The sequence below is a fragment of the Syngnathus scovelli genome, chromosome 9 (assembly GCF_024217435.2).
Source record: "Syngnathus scovelli strain Florida chromosome 9, RoL_Ssco_1.2, whole genome shotgun sequence".
Classification (NCBI taxonomy): Eukaryota; Metazoa; Chordata; class Actinopteri; order Syngnathiformes; family Syngnathidae; genus Syngnathus; species Syngnathus scovelli.
In genome coordinates this window covers 14,145,903-14,170,028 of record NC_090855.1, presented here as the reverse complement: position 1 = coordinate 14,170,028, position 24,126 = coordinate 14,145,903, and the positions used below count along the sequence as shown (strand labels likewise).

General features: G+C 45.3%; 2 long non-coding RNA genes across 2 annotated transcripts in view; both read right to left on the bottom strand.

Moving 5' to 3' along the window:
- LOC137840631 (uncharacterized) overlaps positions 1–24,126 on the bottom strand; it is a 146,008-nt gene that overhangs the window by 28,760 nt on the left and 93,122 nt on the right. The gene's annotated exons all lie outside the window — the stretch shown is intronic.
- LOC125975161 (uncharacterized) lies at positions 2,004–6,309 on the bottom strand. Its single transcript, XR_007483882.2, has 3 exons — positions 6,092–6,309; positions 3,674–3,826; positions 2,004–3,553 (listed from the first exon to the last, which is right to left on the bottom strand). It is a non-coding gene; the product is annotated as an uncharacterized lncRNA (long non-coding RNA).

The following is a 24,126-nucleotide window of genomic DNA, read 5'->3' as shown; positions in this document are numbered from 1 at the left end:
AGGACACTTTGCACGAGAGTGTCGTTTTGCAAAACAATACCAATCAAAGGGTGGAGGAAGGAGCAGAGGAAAAGCCAAATTTTTAGCATGACAAGCTTCCTCCTCTTTGACCGCTTATGCTCATACAGAGAAAGAAAGAATAGATGCCCATATGACAGCAAAACATGTCATTGTCAGGTTATCAAAAATCTTTTTAGATTATTAGAAGTCCTGTCCATCCAAGAAGTATGACAATGCTGTTTGTATGCCCAAATTACTATTATATATATATATATATATATATATATATGTATATATATATATATATATATATGTATATATATATATATATATATATATATATATATATATATATATATATATATATATATATATATACACTACCGTTCAAAAGTTTGGGGTCACCCAAACAATTTTGTGTTTTCCATGAAAAGTCACACTTATTCACCGCCAAACGTTGTGAAATGAATAGAAAATAGAGTCAAGACATTGACAAGGTTAGAAATAATGATTTGTATTTGAAATAAGATTTTTTTTACATCAAATTTTGCTTTCGTCAAAGAATCCTCCATTTGCAGCAATTACGGCATTGCAGACCTTTGGCATTCTAGCTGTTAATTTGTTGAGGTAATCTGGAGAAATTGCATCCCACGCTTCCAGAAGCAGCTCCCACAAGTTGGATTGGTTGGATGGGCACTTCTTGCGTACCATACGGTCAAGCTGCTCCCACAACAGCTCAATGGGGTTCAGATCTGGTGACTGCGCTAGCCACTCCATTACCGATAGAATACCAGCTGCCTGCTTCTGCTCTAAATAGTTCTCGCACGATTTGGAGGTGTGTTTGGGGTCATTGTCCTGTTGTAGGATGAAATTGGCTCCAATCAAACGCTGTCCACTGGCTATGGCATGGCGTTGCAAAATGGAGTGATAGCCTTTCTGATTCAGAATCCCTTTTACCCTGTACAAATCTCCCACCTTACCAGCACCAAAGCAACCCCAGACCATCACATTACCTCCTCCATGCTTAACAGATGGCGTCAGGCATTCTTCCAGCATCTTTTCATTTGTTCTGCGTTTCACAAACGTTCTTCTTTGTGATCCAAACACCTCAAACTTGGATTCATCCGTCCACAACACTTTTTTCCAGTCTTCCTCTGTCCAATGTTTGTGTTCTTTTGCCCATCTTAATCTTTTTCTTTTGTTGGCCAGTCTCAGATATGGCTTTTTCTTTGCCACTCTGCCCTGAAGCCCAGCCGCCTCTTCACTGTAGATGTTGACACTGGTGTTTTGCGGGTACTAGTTAATGAAGATGCCAGTTGGGGACCTATGAGGCGTCTGTTTCTCAAACTAGAGACTCTAATGTACTTATCTTCTTGCTCAGTTGTGCAACGCGGCCTCCCACTTCTTTTTCGACTTTGGTTAGAGCCTGTTTGTGCTGTCCTCTGAAGGGAGTAGTACACAGCGTTGTAGGAAATCTTCAATTTCTTAGCAATTTCTCGCATGGAATGGCCTTCATTTCTAAGAACAAGAATAGACTGTCGAGTTTCAGATGAAAGTTCTCTTTTTCTGGCCATTTTGAGCGTCTAATTGACCCCACAAATGTGACGCTCCAGATCTGAACCCCATTGAGCTGTTGTGGGAGCAGCTTGACCGTATGGTACGCAAGAAGTGCCCATCCAACCAATCCAACTTGTGGGAACTGCTTCTGGAAGCGTGGGGTGCAATTTCTCCAGATTACCTCAACAAATTGACAGCTAGAATGCCAAAGGTCTGCAATGCCGTAATTGCTGCAAATGGAGGATTCTTTGACGAAAGCAAAGTTTGATGTAAAAAAAATCTTATTTCAAATCCAAATCGTTATTTCTAACCTTGTCAATGTCTTGACTCTATTTTCTATTCATTTCACAACGTTTGGTGGTGAATAAGTGTGACTTTTCATGGAAAACACAAAATTATTTGGGTGACCCCAAACTTTTGAACGGTAGTGTGTGTATATATATATATATATATATATATATATATATATATATATATATACATATATTGGTGGGGTAGCACGTCCGCCTCACAGTTAGGAGGGTGCGGGTTCGATTCCACCTCCGGCCCTCCCTGTGTGGAGTTTGCATGTTCTCCCTGGCCCGCGTGGGTTTTCTCCAGGCACTCCGGTTTCCTCCCACACCCCCAAAACATGCTTGGTAGGCCGATTGAGCACTCCAAATTCCCAAACTCCCTAGGTGTGAGTGCGAGTCCAAATGGTTGTTTGTCTCTGTGTGCCCTGCGATGGGCTGGCAACCGGTTCAGGGTGTCCCCGCCTACTGCCCGTTGACGGCTGGGATAGGCTCCGGCACACCCGCGACCCCCGTGGGGGATAAGCGGTTCAGAAAATGGATGGATATACGTATATAAAAATATATAAAATTGACGTGCGGTGAGGTTCATGACTGGGGAGGCACTGACGTCAGCCCCCCCCCCCAAGGTAAAATTTGTCCGGCACCGAAGGAGATCAGCAGAAGGCACTTGTTGCTCCCCACACCGCTTCGGCACCTGGGCGGCTTCGTGGCGGCCCGGGACAAAAAGACGATGAGGAGCAGAAGGAAGACGGGTTGTAGCCTGGAGCTCGGCATGATGTTGCTGTTGTGAGCATTCGCGGCAGCCAAGTGGCTTGGAGGAGGGCGGTGCTCGTTAACGATTGACAGGCTGATTGCAATATGCTGATGTCTTCAAGCAGACCTTGGACTGGCAATGCGCTTTGATTGAAATTTGCATGCATTGCCATCACATGCATGGGAAAACCTGCACGTAGGGCAGACTCTGTACTGGCCACCACTCAATGTCAGGACACGTGAAGAAACTGGTCGCCAGTCGAGGTCAGGGTGCATGTGGACAAAGGTGCGTTCTCACATTGGACCAATGCGTTGGCCAGTCGTGTTGCACGTGTGTGTCTGCTCACGTTATCAGACGACCTGATTAGAATGAAAGGTTTGCAATGATTGCACTCTTCTTATTGCACACCCATCAGCAGAATGCGAGATGACTTCATAAGCTTTGGCCTTGAAGGTCAGACTTCACACTCATCACTTATTATTTCTGTCAATGTTAATTTCTACCGATGACATACCAATGAAGTTAATATACATTTGATTTTAATGTAGTGAAGTCAAAGTCAAGTCAGCTTTAAAGTCAAACCTCTACATACCAGTGACGTGCGGTGAGGTTCATGACTGGGGAGGGACTGACGTCATTCCCCCCCCCCCCCCTGGTAAAATTTGTTCGACACCTAACCGTGCCACAAAAAAGGTTGGGGAACGCTGCTCTAGAGTAGCTTATTCATTATTTAATTTGAACTATTTTAATTAAAATCCCATAAAAGCAGTATTCACACAAAAACATTCAATAAAGCACGTGCGTACCACTCCGTTTGAAAAGACATGCTCCGCAGTCCCGATGTCCGACTCAAACCTTTTAACTCCGGAGTTGGTCTTCCTTTTCTGATGACCTCCTGCTTCGACCGAAAATCCATAGTTGAAAATCGTTTGAGTTTGGATTTGTAATCCTCCATTGTAAAACAAAATGTAAAAACAAAAAAAACAAAAAAAAAAACGAATGTAAAACGAAATAAATGGAAAACTGCTCCTCAGTTGTTCACTGTAAATTTGAACTGTAGATCACTTACTCTGCAGGTGGGCGCATGAAGCATCCCGGGATCACTTGCGCTCCCTGCCATAAAGCTGGAGAACTTTTTTTCGTTGCCCTCGTTGGGTCTCTTTTCAAAGCCGTTTTGTTCATCTAAAGCAGTGCTTCTCAATAATTTTCTGTGATGCCCCCCCTGGGGAGAAGAAAACATTTCACGCCCCCTGTTATTAACATTAAAGAAAAACAAAATATAAATAAAAAAGAAAGATCAACTTACAATAAAGAATAACTATTAATAACATTGTTATTTAGTAGTTTAATCTGTAACTGAACAGATTCAATGTGCATCACTTTGCCTGAAATTAAAAATAAATTATAATTATTTAAACTATAAACATTCTCGACCAACTGCCATTTTGTCTTGAAAAAAATACAATACAATAATAATAAACATACATAATATTAAATTAAATAACATCAATAAATAATATTCAATTCAAAGTAATCCGCAACATTAACTCAGGAGCACAATATATAAAACATTTCAACCTACACAACAAAAATGAATAAAACAATTTGCACTCAAAATGAGGCAGCATGACGGAGACCATATCCACAGCTGCAGGTAGTATCAGCTCTTCTGCAATGGTGAGGTTTTTTTTTCTTGCACTGAGCAATTTGGTACGCTGCTTTATATGATGCTAACAGTGCTTGCTGATTGACTGAAGTAGCATTCACAAAGTGGGATGATTTTTGGCAATATTCAGCCCGTTTTCGCTGAAAAACCTCAAGCATCTTATCAGCGTGACTGGGGTTCAATGACTTTATAAGCGTCACCTTAATTTGTTTGGCTTCAAACTGTCCGCTGCCAACATTGTAAGGCACAGTAACAACTCGCCTCGTAACCTTGTTCGAGTAACAAGCTCGATTTGGTTCCCCCGTGAGATTTTGCTCCCCCTCCCGCGGAAGCGCGCACGCCTTGTTTGGAAAGCGAAAAACCGATGCCGTACGGCGTCGTACGTAATCAGCACTATGTTGTTTTCAATAAAAACACGAATAACTCACATTTGCGTCAGTCAATTTTAATTTTTATGAAGAATTATTGAGGCGGCTCGGTGGTCGCACTGGGTAGTACGTCCGCCTCACAGTTAGGAGGGTGCGGGTTCGATTCCACCTCCGGCCCTCCCTGTACGGACTTTGCATGTTCTCTCCGAGCCCGCGTGGGTTTTCTCCGGTCACTCCTGTTTCCTCCCACATCCCAAAAACATGCTTGGTTGATCACTCCAAATTGTCCCTTGGTGTGAGTGCGAGTGCGAATGGTTGTTTGTCTCTGTGTGCCCTGCGATTGGCTGGCAACCGGTTCAGGGTGTCCCCCGCCTACTGCCCGATGACGGCTGGGATAGGCTCCAGCACGCGCGCGACCCCTGTGGGGACTAAGCGGCTCAGAAAATGGATGGATGGATGAAGAATTATTCACATTTGATGTCTTTAAGTTCATCCGCGTTCTGCCATTGAGCGGGGTGCATTCAAAGACCAGTTGTACAGACGGAACACTCATTTACTTCACCAAAAAGCAACGATATAATTACGTGAGCTCTTTCCATAAACCTCGATGCAAAGAAACTCCTACTTTTGGGTACCGTTACATGCTACAAGGAGTACATATTACAAAGGAGACTTTCTCCTTAATTGTGATCATCATTCATCCATCTATTTTATTACTCAGGTATTTTCAAATATATGCAACAATATTAATTTGCTTTAAAATGACAGCGCAATATAATTAAAAGCTGACACTATAGCAATGTCAAACATGTTCACTTAAGAAAAAGCCACACACGTTTTGTGATCAAATCTTTCATAACGAGAATGATTTGAGTGAATTGATTTGAATGAATAATTGAGAAGAAATTTCAGTTCTGAAGGCTCCTTTTGTCCCAAGCAAAGTGACAGGTGGTGGGATAAAAATTGTAACAGGAACTCTATTAAAAAAAATGTCAAGCCGTGAAAATTAAGTAGAAAGTCTCCTTTGTAATATATACTCCTTGTAGCATGTAACGGTACCCAAAAAGAGGAGTTTCATTGGATCGAGGTTTATGCAAAGAGCTTACGTAATTATATTGTTGCTTTTTGGTGAAGTGAATGAGTGTTCCGTCTGTACGACTGGTCTTTGAATGCTCCCCGCTTCAACGGCAGAACGCGGATGAATTTAAAGACATCAAATGAGAATAATCCTTTTCTAAAAAATTAAAATTGACTGACGCTTCATGTTTTTATTGAAAACAACATAGTGCTGACGCCGTACGACGCCGTACGGCATCGGTTTTTCGCTTTCCAATCAAGGCGTGCGCGCTCCCGCGGCAGGGGGAACAAAATCTCACGGGGGAACCAAATCGAGCACAACACCTGTATTTCCTTGTCTCCCATCGTAGTCGCACTGAAGCCGAGCACTACGTACGCTTCGTCATATTTCCTTGTCTTAGCTTTCGACGGGGCTGGTTCTGCGCAGGGGCAAGAGGGGGCAACGCCTCCTCAAACAGATGTTCTGCCCCCTCAAATCAAACTTTTAGAAGTGAAAAATCCGCTGATAGAAACACACGTTAATCAGCCCCCTCTTCTCTCATGTCGGTGCAGTGTGTCCTCACACAGCCTGCTGTCAGGACTCCGCGCCCCTCCGTAAACATCCAATCACTGAGGCAAGACGCAGCCAGAGAGTGTCAAGTTACAGTCAGCGCGGTAGGAATTGGAAGAAGCAGTAAAAACTCCACTAAACTCGTCGTAGCGACCCGTGATATAACTAATGATTAACAACAACTCAAACAATAGTTAATATAACATTCATATATAGTATATATTTGTGCAGTCAAATGGGGAATAATCTGCTGGGTTTTTTTATCCACTGGGAGCGTTTCTCAAGTCACAAGCACATCTGTACACTGCATCTAACAGACTGAGGACAAATGAGCGGTGTCTGCCAGACCCTTACGTGTAGCCCCGCTCCTCTGCACAGTTTTGTTTCAAACTGCTCAGGGAAATAATTTTTTAAAAAGAATTCAATAAATAAATAAAGAAGATGTTTTTCTCAAAACTTCACTTTGCACTCCACCTTTCAGCTGCTCACAAAGAGAGAGTTAATGCTGTGAGATGCATCCTTTTTTCAGAGCATTTAAAACAAGTGTTGCTCCTCTTACGTGTACTGGAAGCAGTAGCAGTAATGCTGCTGCTAGTACTAGTGCATCAGAGGCAGTAGCTAGCATAAATACACCTGTACCATCAGCAAGCACTGCTTCTCCTGTTCCTCCTCCCTCAACATGTGTTGCTTTAAAGTCCCTTGCTCAGCTACCTAGTGACTTAAATGTCAATGCACCATCCCAGCCAATACTGGGTAGCTACCCAAAGCGTGCATTTGGTGCAACATTCAGGTCATTCAATCCTGCCATGCCTCACGACCATGGCTGGAGTACTCTGTTGTGCGGGACGCATGCTTCTGTTTCCCCTGTCGGAAATATGGTAGCTCTGGTAATGAGAGGGATGTTGTTTTTACCCTTACTGGTTTTAACAATTGGAAAGCAGCAATCGGACGAGACAAGGGGCTACAGAGGCATGTGTCCAGTCACAACCATGTGCACTCTTCCACCACCTGGACTCAGCACAAAAGCAGAGAGGCAACAGGGGGGACTGTTGACTCTCTGTTGGTTGGTAAAACCCAATTTGAAAAAAATCATTATTATGTCAAGAGTATGGGCAGTGCTATTAAGTTTCCCTGTGTAAATGAGTTGGGGCTCCGTGGGACTGCAGAAACTTTGAGACATGATGCAGGTGGTGATGATGTTGCTTCAGGGCTTTTTCTGAAACTCATGGAGTATACATTAGAGAAGGATGAGAAGCGAGCAAGCATTGCTAAGGGTATCCCAAAGAATGCAAAATACACGTCTAAGGACATCCAAAATGAATCCAAACACTGGCAGACATGGTGCTTGCAGAGGACAGGAACAAATATGAAAATGCTGATTCTGTAGGGTTTTGCCTCAAAAGTGATGGGACCAGGGACAGGTGCAATGTGGAAAATTTTTCTGTGATGATTAGGTTTGTCAGCAATTCCATGCCAGAGGAGCATCTTATTGGGTTGCTTGACTTGCATCAACTTGATGCAGAGTACATCACGTCTGATATACTGATCTCAGTTACAACCTCCATCAGTTCTGAGTCCTTACTCCACGTGCTCAATGTTTTGGTTGCCCTGGTTATGCAATGACCTTTACAGGTCGTTTATATTACTTCACACAAACACTACATCCATCTGCTCCTGGTTCGGCCCCCCGGTCAAAATTTAGAACCCAATTCGGCCCGCAAGTAAAAAAGTTTGCCCACCCCTGGTCCAGACAATGAACGGAGCGGTGGCGCCCTCCAGTCAATGCCGCCACTCCTCCAAGGCCAACTTGACGGCGAGGCGCTCCCGATTACCGATGCCATAGTTCTGTTCTGAGGCTTACAAACGGTGAGAAAAGAAGGCGCACGGGTGGAGACGATCGTCTTGGCGGCTACGTTGAGACAACACCCACGTTCGAGGCGTCCACCTCGACCACGAACTGTCTGTCTGGATGGGGAACTCTGAGGATGGGAGCGGATATGAACCTCCTCTTAAGCTCCTGAAATGCCTGTTCTGCCCGTTCCGTCCATTTGTACGGGGAGGCGGGGCTGGTAAGGGCGGTGAGGGGCGCGGCCACCGTGCTGTATCCACGGATAAAACGGCGATAAAAGTCCGCGAATCTTAAGAACTGTTGCAGCCGCTTGCATGTTTCGGGAACAGGCCATGACGTGACGGCTTGCACCTTCCCAGGGTCCATCTCGATGGATCCCTCACGCACCACGTAGCCGAGGAATTTGACAGAGGAGGCAAGGAACTCGCACTTCTCTGCCTTCACGTAGAGCGAATTCTCCAGGAGGCGGCGCAGCACCGCCTGAACATGCTTGATGTGCTCAGGGAGCGAGCGGGAGAAGATGAGGATGTCGTCCAAATAAACGAACACGAATTTGTCCAGCATCTCTCATAACACATCGTTTATCAGGGAATGGAAAACCGCTGGGTGAGCCCAAACGGAACCACCAAGTACTCGTAGTGTCCGCTTGGGGTGTTGAAAGCCGTCTTCCACTCGTCTCCCTCCCGGATGCGGATCAGGTGGTAGGCGTTGCAAAGATCCAGCTTTGTGAAGATGGTGGCACCCTGAAGGCTCTCGAAGGCGGAAGAAAGAAGAGGCAGAGGGTATCGGTTCTTTACAGTGATCCCGTTTGTTCCCCGGTAGTCGACACACGGGCGGAGCGTGCCCTCCTTCTTCTTCACAAAGAAAAACCCCGCTCCCGCAGGTGAAGAGGATGGCCGTATGATACCGGCTGCCAGGGACTCCCGGATGTATTCCTCCATAGCCCAGCGCTCAGGAGTGGACTGAGAGTAGACGCGTCCCTTGGGAGGGAAGGTGCCAGGCAACAGATCGATGGCGCATTTGTAGGACCGGTGTGGAGGAAGAGAAGTGGCCCTGGCTTTACTAAAATCCTCTTTGAGTTCGTGATAAAATGCTGGGACGTTGGAGATGTCGGGACTGTACCTGGGCGGGGCTCTGCCGAGTGGGCTGGTGGCCGCCTTCAGGCACACCCGATGGCAGCGTTCACTCCACTGCCGAACAACCCCCACTTCCCAGTCCAGCACCGGGTTGTGCTGCCGCAACCAAGGGTGCCCCAGTATAAGATGCTGTCCTGGGAGGGAAAGAACAAAAACCTAGATGGTCTCGTGGTGATTGCCGGAGAGCAGTAACCTAACTGGTTCCGTCATGAAAACCACCTCGCCGATCAGACAGCCATCAATGGCACGTGCGGGAATGGACGGGCTCAGAGGGAGGAAGCCGACACCCCACTGAGATGCCAGGCTAATGTCCATGATGTTCCCCTCTGCGCTGGAATCCACCAAGGCTGCCACGTTCTGGTCGCCCGCCGCAAGCTGGACACGTGCCTGTAGCGTGAGCGTGCTGGGACTGGGAGAGCCGGTGCTGGTCGAGCTCACGCGGATCCCCCGACGCCGCGTGAGCTCCGGCCTTTTAACGGGCACCCCGCCACCCGATGGCCCCCCTCCCCACAGTAAAAACACAAGCCCAGCGAGAGGCGTCGACGGTGCTCCTCCGAGGGAACCCGAGCCCATCCCAGATCCATGGGCTCGGCGGGTGGTGTGGTTGACGGGTCCCCAGCAGACGGAGGAATGTGGCCACGCGGATTCCGCGGGGACCTCCTCTCCCGATCGCGCCGCCGCGTCCGGATCCACCGGTCTACTCGGGCCGCCAAGTCCATCGCGCCCTTCAGGGTTCGCGGGCGATCGTAAGACACCAGTTCGTCTTTCATATACTCGGCGAGGCCGTTTAGGAATGTGCTAACGAGCGCTGGCGCGTTCCATCCGCTGCTGCCGGCCAACGTCTGGAACTTAAGGGCGTACTCCGCGACCGATCGGCTACCTTGACGCAGCGTCGCCAGTTCCTCGGCGGCGTCCTCGGCGGCGGATCCCAGGTCGAACAGGCAGAGCAATTCCTCTGCGAAGGCGTCGAAGGAATCGCATGCCGGGGCCATCCTTTCATACTCTGCCAAACCCCATAGCCGCGCCTCGCCCGTGAGGTGGGTTAGAACGAACCCGACCTTGGCTGATTCTGACGCAAACGTGACGGGCTGGAGGCTGAACATTATGTGACAGTTGGTCACAAACGCCCTCACGTGCTTGGGATCGCCGTTGAACTTTTCGATGTTGCCGAGGCGGGGCTCCGGGACGTCCACGAGCCTCCTGGCCTCGGCAGACGGGCGGTGCTGGGGTGCCGTGACAGCCGGGGACGCAGCCACCGACAGTCTCTGGAGGGCTTGCGCCATCTCCTGCTGCTGCAGCTGTTGTTGCTGACCAACCTCGATCAGGTTCCGGATGTCGGCGGACAGGCTGCTGATGGCGGTCTCGGCTCGCTCCAGTCGGCTCAATGCCGTCTCGTCGTTCGCTGACTGCATAACGTTGGCCAGTCTGTACTGTTAAGGATCGGACAGTACAGCCAAGTGCGTGACGACGGACTTTATTGGAAGGGGATGATGGGAACAGCCGGCGCTGGAGCGGCGATCGGGCTGGAGAGGACAAACGGTTCTGCGGGGGTTTCGAATAGTCAAGCGAGTCAAGTTTCTCCGGGACTGATGAGCGAAGCAGCATCAAGGGACAGACTGGCACGGTTCTGCGCTTGCGGCGCTGATATAGTGCTGTCCATGAACCCGTGGCAGGTGACAGTGATTCCACTGACAGGGGGGGCGTGGTCCCGTCGCAGGTGGCACCAGCACGTGACATTTTGAGCAAGCATGACAATAACATGTGAGAGGTCAAGACATATAGATCAGGGCTTGATGTGGAACGCAGACCTCGATGAGTTGATTTTCAATAATGATACTGAAGACAACATACTGTCCGATTAAATTGGAACTATAGATAAAATGTAGCTCAAAAATAGGATGAGTTGCAGGATTTACAATATAAAAACGAGACCGCTGTTATTAGAAGAATTTGAAGTTTGGTAAACAAACGTTACCAGCAAATTGATGGAAGCAGCTACATCTGGAGATAGTCTGACAAGTTTGATGTCCCAGCCTGTCATTCTGAGTGTCAGGGTCCCTGAAACTCAATCCGAGACTTCGCCTGCAGCCGTGAACAACTACAAAATGGTGCCTGGCTCTGAAGCACCTTTGACCTTTGGCGAAGGACAAGAAAAGACTGCTGTTGTGCTTGGAGGGGGACAAGTACACTCCGGGGGAAATACAACATCCTCAGGGACGGAAAAGACAGTGAAAAGTGGAGGAACTCACAAGGATGAAAATTGACTCATTTGAACAATGGACTCATTCAAGAGTGATGGATGGGGTCGCTCTGAAGCAAGAACAAAAGACCACCAACTTGAGAGGGTGAAGTGCGGCAAAAAGATATGGACTTGGAGTGTCCGACGGCCAAATCGCACTCCTTGCTACGGCGTTACCAAATTTGGTGAAGCTTGGTTCAAAGTGGAAGGGAGGTTCATTGTGCACTGAGTTTGACAGAACTGAGGAGATTTGATAAATAAAAAATTGAAAAATATGTAGGGCTACAGAGAAAAGCATTATAATCAGAGATTGAACGGATTTGGATAAAACAAATAGGCTAAAACGGTAGGAAACAAGAGCAAGATCTTATATTTTGGCTCATCAAGCTTAAGACGTAGAGGTCGAGTTATATAAATTTTATCCATCCATCCATCTTCTTCCGCTTATCCGGGGTCGGGTCGCGGGGGCAGCAGCTTTAGGAGGGACTCCCAGACTTCCCTCTCCCCAGCCACTTCATCCAGCTCATCCCGGGGGATCCCAAGGCGTTCCCAGGCCAGCTGAGAGGCATAGTCTCTCCAGCGCGTCCTGGGTCGTCCCCGGGGTCTCCTACCGGTGGGACATGCCCGGAACACCTCCCCAGGGAGGCGTCCAGGAGGCATCCTGATAAGATGCCCGAGCCACCTCATCTGGCTCCTCTCAACGTGGAGGAGTAGCGACTTTACTCCGAGTCTCTCCCGGATGAACGAGCTTCTCACCCTATCTCTAAGGGAGAGCCCGGACATCCTGCGGAGAAAACTCATTTCGGCCGCTTGTATCCGAGATCTCGTTCTTTCGGTCACGACCCATAGCTCGTGACCATAGGTGAGGGTAGGAGCGTAAATCGGCCGGTAAATTGAGAGCTTTGCCTTTTGGCTCAGCTCTCTCTTCACCACAACGGACCGGTACAGGGTCCGCATTACTGCCGACGCTGCACCGATCCGCCTGTCGATCTCACGCTCCATCCTCCCCTCACTCGTGAACAAGACTCCAAGATACTTGAACTCCTCCACTTGGGGCAGGATCTCAACCCCGATCCGGAGAGGGCATTCCACGCTTTTCCGATCGAGGACCATGGACTCGGATTTGGAGGTGCTGACCCTCATCCCGACCACTTCACACTCGGCTGCGAACCGTTCCAGCGAGAGCTGGAGCTCACGGCCTGAAGAAGCCAAAAGCACCACGTCATCTGCAAAAAGCAGAGATGCGATGCTGAGGTACCCAAACCGGACCCCCTCAACGCCTCGGCTGCGCCTAGAAATTCTGTCCATGAAAATTATGAACAGAATCGGTGACAAAGGGCAGCCTTGGCGGAGTCCAACCCTCACTGGGAACGAATCCGACTTACTGCCGGAAATGCGGACCAGACTCTGGCATCGGTGGTACAGGGACCGAACCGCCCTTATCAGTTGGCTCGGCACCCCGTACTCCCGAAGCACCCTCCACAGAACCTCCCGAGGGACACGGTCGAACATCTTCTCCAAGTCCACAAAACACATGTGGACTGGTTGGGCGAACTCCCATGCACCCTCGAGGATCCTGCCGAGGTTGTAGAGCTGGTCCACTGTTCCACGGCCAGGACGAAAGCCACACTGCTCCTCCTGAATCCGAGGTTCGACCTCCCGACGGACCCTCCTCTCCAGCACCCCTGAATAGACCTTACCAGGGAGGCTGAGGAGTGTGATTCCCCTGTAATTGGAACACACCCTCCGGTCCCCCTTCTTAAAGAGGGGAACCACCACCCCAGTCTGCCAATCCAGAGGCACTGTCCCCGATGTCCACGCAACGTTGTAGAGGCGTGTCAGCCATGACAGCCCTACAACATCCAGAGCCTTTAAGAACTCCGGGCGGATCTCATCCACCCCCGGGGCCTTGCCACCGAGGAGTTTTTTAACTACCTCAGTGACTTCGACCCCAGAGATTGGAGAATCCGTATATAAATTTTAGAACAGGACATTTGGCAGTCAGAAGGAAGCTACGTAGGTTGCTCAATGTACCTACTCAATACAATAGTAAGGTTTTTCGTACCACAGTGGAGGTTGGATGGTCAAAAAGTTAGGTACGTTCAATTTTTGACATTCACACAATCATGCATAGGAGTCACACGGCGACAGTTAACAAGACAATGACTGCAATAGGGGCCACCTACGACTGCACCGACATGAAAAAGTAGAAGTGAGAGAGCAGAGTATGGGATTATATGCTAAAACGTCTGCTATACAGTTACCAATAGGAGATTCTATCAAAAGAAGCTACATGAGAGATGGATTAGAATCCCTTTGTCTGTGTGTTCTGGGTTTGTGCGTAATCTCTGTAAAATTGTGACAGTCTGTTGTCGTTCGTCTGAACTTTGTATGCCGTTTTGTGTATGTGTGTGTGTGTGTGTGTGTGTGTGTGTGTGTGTGTGTGTGTGTTTGTGTGTGTGTGTGTGTGTGTGTGTGCGTGTGTGTGTGTGTGTGTGTGTGTGTGTGTATGTGTGTGTGTGTGTGTGTGTGTGTGTGCGCGCACACCCTGTGTGGGTGCGAGCGTGTGAGGAGAAAGAAGGCATGGATAAGACAATCTATTTTACACCAGGAGGCAATAAATGGGAACGCCCCTGTCATAAATAGTCTTTGGTTAAAGGGAATCATTAGGAAGTGTTCAAACTCTTCCCGCAAACACTCCTATTTGCCAGTTAAATGGGCACGACAATTGACTACGAGAGTTGCAAACAACAGATGAAGAGCAGTCCTTGGCAGATTATATGATCAGGACGCTCAAACTGTGTCAAAGACAAATTTACTGCCGCTTGATCTTTCCACCTCACAGGTCGACAACCCCATCAATCCAGGAGACTGGGTCTACATCGAGGTCATCAAAAGAAGGAACTGGGCCAGCCACGACGGGAGGGGTGTTATGTGTGTTCGAAACTCCCCTCTTCCTCCACACTAGGTCGCTTGGAGGCCAGAGCAATGAATGTCACTGAAGCGAAACGTATGGCATCCATGGGAGGAGTTGGATATCAACGCCGAGCAGTCACAATCAGTGATGCCGACCCATCCCACTCTGGACTTGCAGACAGTGCCTATGATGAACACTTCTTGGCAAATCTCAATGTGACTGTTAGAGGATGAACAATACCACAAGTGGCCTACATGGAGAGACCAGCTGGAGTGAATTACACATGTTACATCCAAGGTAGCAGGACCCACAAATGCATTAACAACGACTGCTCTCCAGGAGGAAACTGGATGGGAGCTTTGGACATCACCGCTGTGTGCCAGGATGAGAGAGCCGTTTTCAAGGTGTAAGGGCTCTACTACCAACATGGCTGCACCATCGGACGGGACCTACTTCATCCAGAAGTTCAGAAGCACTGCCTCACCTGCATCCTATGAGTGCACGTGCCTGTTCAGAACGGATCGTGGTTTTGTGGTCACAGGAGTTGTCCGATGCTGCCTGCCAACTGGGCACGAGTGTGTGCGCCAGTGTGTGTGACAGACCTCACCTACAGACTAGAACATCATCAGCTGACGAAAACACGAGCACATATACAACTTCTTAGACGTGACAGATGTGATAATGATAATGAATCATAAATCACCCCCTTTTGAATTGATGAATGATAATGAGACGTGGATTGCGTAGATGCTGTTCTGTTGAGCATGTTTTACAGAAACTTGACCATCAAATATGCTTCGCAAGTGATGGATACAATGATGTACTGTTTCTGTGTTTTTATTTTTATTTTTTATTTGATAGCATTCTGATCGCCTAAGGCAGAGGGGCCGTGTAAGAATTTTCCTGCTAATAACATCTGGCCAGCAGGTTTTTCGCTTACACAATGAGTTTGATCTGGGGTATTAAGGTAGTACCTCATCTTCACTGGAAAGTGAATCATTGTTTTTTTTTCTTTCTTCATTATACATGTATATATGTTTGTTTTACTTGTCTTTGTTGTTTGGGGTGACATAATCATATGATAAAACAGGAGGGAGATGTTAGGGTTTTCCAGGTTATCTTTATCATAGGATTATGTTGGAATGTAGACTATAATGATTAACCAATCTTGTCTTGCTCTCACAACGCAGTAAAATAAAGGGGTTGCTTCCTCTGCTTGAGTGACCAGCTGCAGAGGAAGCAATCAAAGTTGTTCTGTTTCCCACAACATCGTAAAACACCCCCTGCTCTGATCTTACCAGAGGCCGGGGGTTCACCAAACCTGTCCACTCTCACCCCCACTCTGTTCCTCCTAATAAATATGCCCTTGCAGGAAGGAGACTTTCAGATTTCATTCCTTGAGCGAGTGAATTCTCCACCTGCAGGTGTCTAAAAGGACTTACTTGTCTCCCGTGTGGTTCTTGCAAAATAAGTTGGAGTGAGCAAATCTCTAACAGTTACAAGAATGTTTGAAGATTGTTCGTATCCTTACAGATTAAGCCGAATCAAAATAGGTTTGTATTGTTTCTGTTGTGTTTTGTAAAAGAAAATATAATGGATCATTCAAACCTTACGTCAACGGAGTCAGATTTCTTAGCAAACATTGATGAAATAGATTTGCTACCATTTAGCGAAACAAGCCAAAGAAGTGACACACCAGAGCTAGATTTATCAAACGTTAACAATACGTCTACGAGTCAAATAACAGATTTGCTCAACAATGTGAGCACGGCTTTGTTAGAGGGGGAGAGACCAGACAGTCCTGCTATTCTTACCCATTTACAAGCTGTCATAGATGAATTGAACAATCAAAGTCTGAATGAGGGTGGACAGTCCTACACAAATCCCGGCACAATTGCTAAACATGATAGCAGAATTAAACAACCAGGCTAATGACAGCAACGAGCGTATCAGTCCTGACATTCCTGTCCAGTTGCTAAACATTATCCAAAATCTAAATACGCAGCCTCTGGTTTACCCGTCGACCGCTAACGCTGTCGATTCATCGCCGGTTGCTACTGACGACGTTCCACCGACATTTCAGCCTAACAACTGCTCTGTTATAATTGATCACGAAATAGATGTTATTGATGACAACACACCAGCATTTCAACACATCCCCCAGCAATCTAACAGCGGTTCTGTATTAGCTGATCAGCGCAGCGGTTCTGTTGTAGTCAATAGACCACATTTCAATAATGTAGAGATAAGGTGACAGTTAAATATACCATTGCAACAGAACATTAATGATTTTGCAACCTTCTACCTCCAGATTGAAGATAAAATAGGTGATGTCGTGCAAGAGGTGGTTAACAGGGTCCAACCAGGTGATGTAATTCAGATCGAGTTAGCGGCTGGTAACGATAGAGCTCACATCTACCAGCAAACTACTGATATAAACTCTATCAGAGATAGTGTATCAGACATGCTTGAGCGTTTAGCCCAATCAAATACAGAGCTTCTGGCTGATGAGGGCTTAGAGCTCATTGCACAAATAGTCACTCCATTGCGCGGTGGAATGCGTCGCAGGTTGTTGAACACTTTCCAACAGAGAGATTTTGAGGCTGAAAAAACGATATTTACACATACCTCGTAATAAAGACAACAGTTTGTGTTTCGCTCTCTCACTAACCTATCTGCTAAATGACACACTCACAACAAAACAGGCCACAAGACAGGCACGGCTCTTACACGAGAGTGTAGGATTGGATTGTCAAACACCTGTGAGTCTGGGCAATGTCCATAAATTTGAGAAAGTCCTCAAACGGAAAATAACTGTAATGTATCGAAAAGAGGACTGCCGCCCTATGACATTTTTCGACACGCATTATCCCAAAACAGATAACGATACTTTATTTGTCTTACACCTCGAGGGTCATTATTACGGTGTGAAAGCGATAGAGGCATTCGTTGGTCATGCATTCTTTTCCAGGCCTTGTTACAAAAGGCACGAGAATTGGCAACAGCATCAGTGTGAAGGACATTGTTGCGTTTGTCTCGATCCATGTTGTAAACAGCGACAGATTAAACCTATCATCTGCCCCGACTGTAACAAAACTTGTCGTAATGAGGAATGCTTTACCAAACATAAAGAGTTTCGATCAATGAATCGTGTGAGCAACTGCACTTCATACAAAAAATGCTTGCAGTGTGGTCTTCGGTATTATGTGAAAGCTGATGGTTCCGGTGCTAAACATCGTTGCCCTGTTAAAAAGTGCACAGTGTGTGATGAGATCTTAAATCAAGATGATGCCTTGCTGAACCCCCACATGTGCTACATATAGCCCATCAAGCCTCAACCACCGTGCAAAAATGTAGTTTACTGTGATTTCGAAACCTATGTAGATACAGATGGTTTACACAAACCTTTTCTCATCTGTTGCAAATCAAATAGACTGACGAAACAATGGTTTGGCACAGATTGTGTTGACGAATTTCTCAGATTTTTTCGAAGGCCACGGTTTAAACAAACTACGTTTGTTGCACATAATGCGAGAGGTTTTGATTCATCCATCCATCCATCCATTTTCTGAACCGCTTAGTCCCCACGGGGGTCGCGGGCGTGCTGGAGCCTATCCCAGCCGTCATCGGGCAGTAGGCGGGGGACACCCTGAACTGGTTGCCAGCCAATCGCAGGGCACACAGAGACAGACAACCAATCGCACTCACACCTAGGGACAATTTGGAGTCTTCAATCGGCCTACCAAGCATGTTTTTGGAATGTGGGAGGAAACCGGAGTGCCCGGAGAAAACCCACGCGGGCCCGGGGAGAACATGCAAACTCCACACAGGGAGGGCCGGAGGTGGAATCGAACCCGCACCCTCCTAACTGTGAGGCGGACGTGCTACCCAGTGCGCCACCGAGCCGCCGTGGTTTTGATTCATACATACTGATAAGGAGAATGCATGAATTAGGTCTCAAACTTGACATTCTGATGCAGGGGAGTAAAGTTCTATCATTTGTCGATTTAGACACAAAATCTCGATTCATAGACTCTCTCTCATTCTTGACGATGCCTCTAAGTGCGATGCCTAAGGCCCTGGGGTTTGAAGACAAATCAAAGGGTTACTTCCCACACAAATTCAGCTCTTTAGAGCATCTAAACTACGTAGGGTCTCACCCGGACCCCGCGTACTACGGTATCGAGTGAATGTCACCCTCGCAACGATCAAAGTTTGACGAATGGTATGCCAAAGAAGCTAACAATGTGCTTGATTTTGCTAAACAGGCGATAGCCTACTGCGTGAATGACGATCTGTTAATGCAAGGGTGTGAGAAATTCAGGAGCGAGCTTTTTGAGGCCACCGGAACAGATCCATTCAATGCGGTAACAATTGCGTCGGCGTGCATGAAAGTTTTTCGAGCTAATTTTCTAACCCCTCAAACACTAGCCATTACACCATCAGACAACTATATGCGTCAGCACAAAGCTTTTTCACACGATTCTATTCAGTACATGCAATGGATCATGCACAGCCAAAATATCCAAATTAGACATGCATTGAACGGGGGTGAAGTTAGGATAGACAACTACACTGTAGACAGCTATTCTGAAATCGGGGGCGTAGAAATAGTGTTTGAGTATTTTGGTTGTTATCACCATGGCTGCGCAGAATGCTTCGACCTCTCTAAAATATGCCCGACAACAAAACGCCCTTTTCAGGAGAGGTTCGATAAAACACAAAAGAAAATTCAGGACCTACAGCTTAGACAGGACGTGTACCTTGTAATTATGTGGGAGCATGAACGGTTGCAAATGAAAAAGATGAACATAGAGGTGAAGGAATTCCTGGAAAAAAACAAATTTCCTACACCACTCAAACCGAGGCAGGCTCTTTTTGGGGGCCGAACAAACGCATTCGTTTTAAGATACACGGCTGAGCCTAACGAGCGTGTGTTGTATGTTGATGTGACGTCATTATACCCTTTCATCAACAGTAATGGCGCCTACCCTATCGGTCATCCAACGATTATCCACGGCGGTTTTAAAGACCCTAGGTCGTATTTCGGTTTCATCAGCGCCACAGTCAACCCACCCCGTGGTTTGTATTTTCCTGTTCTACCCTTCAAAACAGCTAAAGGTAAACTCGTCTTCACACTGTGCCGCACATGCGCCGATTGTAGTTTAGTTTAGTTTAGTTTAGTTTAGTTTAGTTTAGTTTATTGTTTAGCACAACAGTGCAAGGAGGGAGACGAAGCCTAGGGCTTGTAAGAAGCTCCACTCCTGCTATATATACAAACAAAGTGCAGAAACAAACAAAGTGCTGTGCAGTCAAATGTCATTCAAGTGTTTAAGAAAAGAGAAAAAAAAAATATATATATATATATACATATATATACACATACACACACACATACATACATGTATGTATATATATATATATATATATATATATACATATACATGAGTAAATGAAAACACATACATACATGTATGTATATATATATACATATACATGAGTAAATAATGAAAAGCATAACAAGCTAAGTATTAATTTTTTCATATCTATACATGCATATATACGAGCATGCATGTATACATACATAAACAGATACATGATACAAAAATAAGAAACAAGCGAAACAAAATAGACACTTATCAATGTTGAAGCAACCAAAGAGATACCAGATAGGAATAGCTAAAAGGAAAGAGAAGAACTGTAAACAGAAAATAACAAAACAAAACAAAGAAGAATCTGAGTCAAAATTGTGGATTAAGTTGATGATCATAGTATGGATCAGCTGAGTGCGGTGGAGTAATTATGGACTGGTAGGATCATGAGTGGAGAAGGTGGTGTTTCAGGTGCTTTGTAAAAGCAGCCTGTGCAGATATGGATCGGATATGGATTGGTAGCTTATTCCAGAGTGAGGGCCCTCTAAAGTGGATATTATATTGATGGCGTGATGTTCGACAGAAAGGTGGGTGAAGATTGTCCCTCTGACTTGTTGGATAAGAGTGAAAGTCTGATGTAAATGTGAAGAAATTATGAAAAGTGGCTGGAAGACAGTGTTTCCTATATATGTATTTATGGATGAGTAGACAGGTTTGATGAATGTTTACTTTATCAATTGGCAGTAATGAATAATTTCTAAACAGTGGTGCCGATGGTTCATATCTATTTGAGAAAGAGATTATTCTTAGGAACTTCTTTTGTAAAATGAGTAATTTGTTGAGGTATGTTGGATATGTGGATGCCCAGATTATGTTGCAGTAATTGAGTAAAGGAAACAGGAAACTATAATACAGAGTGAGATGAGCAGAAGGATGGACCAAGGGACAAACTTTTCGTAAAATACCTAGCATTTTCATAGATCTTTTGCAAACCAAATCAATGTGTTCGGACCAATTTAAGTGTTCGTCTACTATAACTCCTAGGAATTTGGTGCTAGTAACTTGATGGATTTCGTTATTGTTTATGTAAATTTTGGTCTGATCTTTGGGGTAAGATTTGTTTATATTGCAGAAGATCATGAAGTTACATTTTTTTATATTTAGTGTCAACTTATTTATTTTGAACCATTTTGTAATAGCGTACAACTCAGCATTCACACTTTTAATGAGTGAATTAAAATCATGGGTGGCAATGAGGTTGGTATCATCCGCAAATAACGAAGGGAGAAAATTTGAACAAGACATGGAAAAATCATTTATGTACACCAAAAATAATAGAGGACCCAATATTGAGCCCTGCGGGACCCCAAATAGTATTTTAGATCTGTTGGAAGAACAACCATTTAAATATACATATTGTTCTCTGTTGGCAAGATAGTTTGTGAACCATTTCAGGGCAGAATCCTTCACTCCATATCTCTCTAGCTTAGCGTTAAGGATCTTATGGTCGACAGTATCAAATGCTTTAGTTAGATCTAGAAAGACACCAAGAGCGAATTTCTTATTGTCAAGAGCTGTTGAGATATGATTGACAAGCTGAAGCAGTGCATGCTCAGTGGAAAACTTTTTGCGGAAACCATATTGATGCTTGTAAAGAATATTATTTGTTTCTAGGTGCTTTGCCAATCTTGAAAAAAACAAATTTTCTAGAATCTTGGAAAAGCATGGAAGAATGGATATAGGCCGAAAATTACCATATTCATTTGTCTCGCCAGCTTTGAAAATAGGAATGACTTTAGCAATTTTTAGTTCTTGGGGTACAATGCCAAATTTTAAAGATAAGGAGAAAATGTGTGTTATTGGGATTATTATTGAATGAATGATTCTCTTAATAAGTAAGCTTCTGATCTCATCATGGCCAGGGGCCGAGTTTTTCAAGCTCATGACAATGCTGTAAACTTCCTCAACACTAGGAGGGTCAAGAATGGAGAGTGAAGGAAACTGTCCTTTAATTAGGCAACAGGGGCTTGTATCAGAAGTTGAGAAGCTAGATGCCAAGGTAGCGCCAACATTTACGAAGAAATCATTGAAACCATTAGAAATGTCTACTGGGTTTGAATGGGCTCCATTTTTCCCCAGCATCTCATTTGGGGTAGATGTTTGAGATTTTTTGCGATGTAATAAATGGTTGATAAGATTCCATGTTGTTTTGATGTCACCAGAGGCTTGAGTAAATTTATCAGCATAGTAAATTTGATTGGTTGTCCTTAGTAATACTGTAAATTTATTTTTATATTTCTTGTATGTTTCTATATTTATAGGAGTGGGATTTGCAATAGATTTTCTATAAAGTTTATTTTTTTTACGTGAAGATTTTTTTAGTTCATCCGTTATCCATGGTTTCGCTTTGGAGTTATTTTTACGATTAGAGATTAAAGGAAATGAGGACTCTAATGCATTTGTGAGTAATGTTAAAAAGGAGTGATAGGCTTTGTTGACATCTTGCAACAGGATAACCTCATCCCATGACACAGAGCTGATGATAGATATAAAAGATACCATGTTTTTCTCTGTAAATTTGCGGAATTTCATTTGATCACCAGTATAACCTTTGATTTTTGGACCACTATCATTGGATGAAATTGAAGACAGGAAGATGATCAGATACATCACAGATCAACAGGCCAGATGTTATTTTGTAGTCTAGAGAATTAAATAAAATGTTATCAATGAGAGTGGCCATTGAGCTTGTGATCCTGGAGGGTTTGTTAATAAGAGGGAAAAAGTTACTGGAGTATAATGTATTAAGGAAGTCCGTTGTATGTGACTGCTTAGTGTCATGCTGTCATGTGTCGTCCGGATCACTTCCTGTTTTATTGTGTGATTTTCCTCTCGTTCCAGTCGGTGTGTCCTTCCCCTGTGCGTCCGGTCACGTGAACCCCTGATTCCAAGTGTGTGCACCTGCGCCAATGACCAACTGTCTTCACCTGTGTTCCCCTCCTGTGTCCATATAACCCGCGTCTTTCCCCGTATCCAGTGCCAGTGCGTCTTGCCTTGTCAGAACACTAGCGATCACGAAACCCTCGAGTTCCACGTAGAAGCCTTGTTTGAGCAACCTTGATCACCGATGTTAACTTGGTTACATCGCTACCTTGTTTTTGTATTTCCCTCGGTTCGAGGCGCTTTGATTTCCCCTTTTTCTCCCTCGGTTCGAGGCGCCTTTGTTTTCCCTTTTTTCCCTCCTAGTGAGGCGTTTTTTGTTCGACTGTCAGTGGCGACAATAAAAGCCTTTTTGGACATTGAACTCTGCATTCGAGTCCTCTCCCTGCTCTGCGCCTGACACTTAGTTTCAAGTAAATTAATATTATAGTCACCAAGTAGGACACACAATTTATTTTCTTTGTTTATGATTTCTAGAGTGGAGTCAAGGGCTTCATTGAAAGTGATTTTATCAGAGTCTGGTGGTCTATATATACATCCAATTATCACATTTTTGTTGTTTATAAGTGAGCAAGATGAAAGTTCTATAAACACAGATTCTGCTATAGTCATATCAAAGTTACCACTTAGATCCTTTCTGGGAGAGAAATTGAAATTATCAATCACATACAGTGAGACTCCTCCACCTTGCTTGTTTGGTCTACATGAGTGTATAGGAGTGTAGTGAGAGAGAGGGTAGCTAGATGTATTATCAACCATCCAGGTTTCAGTAAGAGCTATTACTGAAAAGGAATGTGTTAAGGTTGATAAATAGGTTTGCAGACTATCATGATTTTTAGAGATACTCCGTACATTAAAGTGAACAGTGGAGAATACATTTGTTAGGCAGTGGCCAGGAGTATTGCACAGTTTGTTAAACATATCTTCAGAAAAATATTCGCATGACAATTCAACAGATTTTAGGGCAGTGTAATTAGTATCTGGGTTCAAGAAGGACTCATAAATACCAGCAGTAACATTCTCTAGGTCAAATGAATTAAATAATAAAGAGTCTAGATTCGGTGGGACAGAAATTCCTGCATTTTTGAGAGTGTCACTGGATGCCATGAAGGGTGTAAGGGGACGGTCTACCTGAGTTGGATGTCCTCCCCGCCAGTTTCTGTTTGCCATGTTGTGCTCCGCTGTAAAACCACCATTCTCGTCAGGAGGGTCCAATAGGTACCAGTTTATGGTCATCAGTTCAGCCATTGTAGATGTTAGGTTGCACCAGGCCATAGATCTTCAGTTCTTCCAGTTCACTCACAACGAGGGTTTTGACATCTTCTGGTGTTGCTCCGTTTGTTTTAATCCATATTTTGCAGTTTCTGACCCACGTTGCGAGAATCTTGTTTTCCTTCTTCAGTTTGCG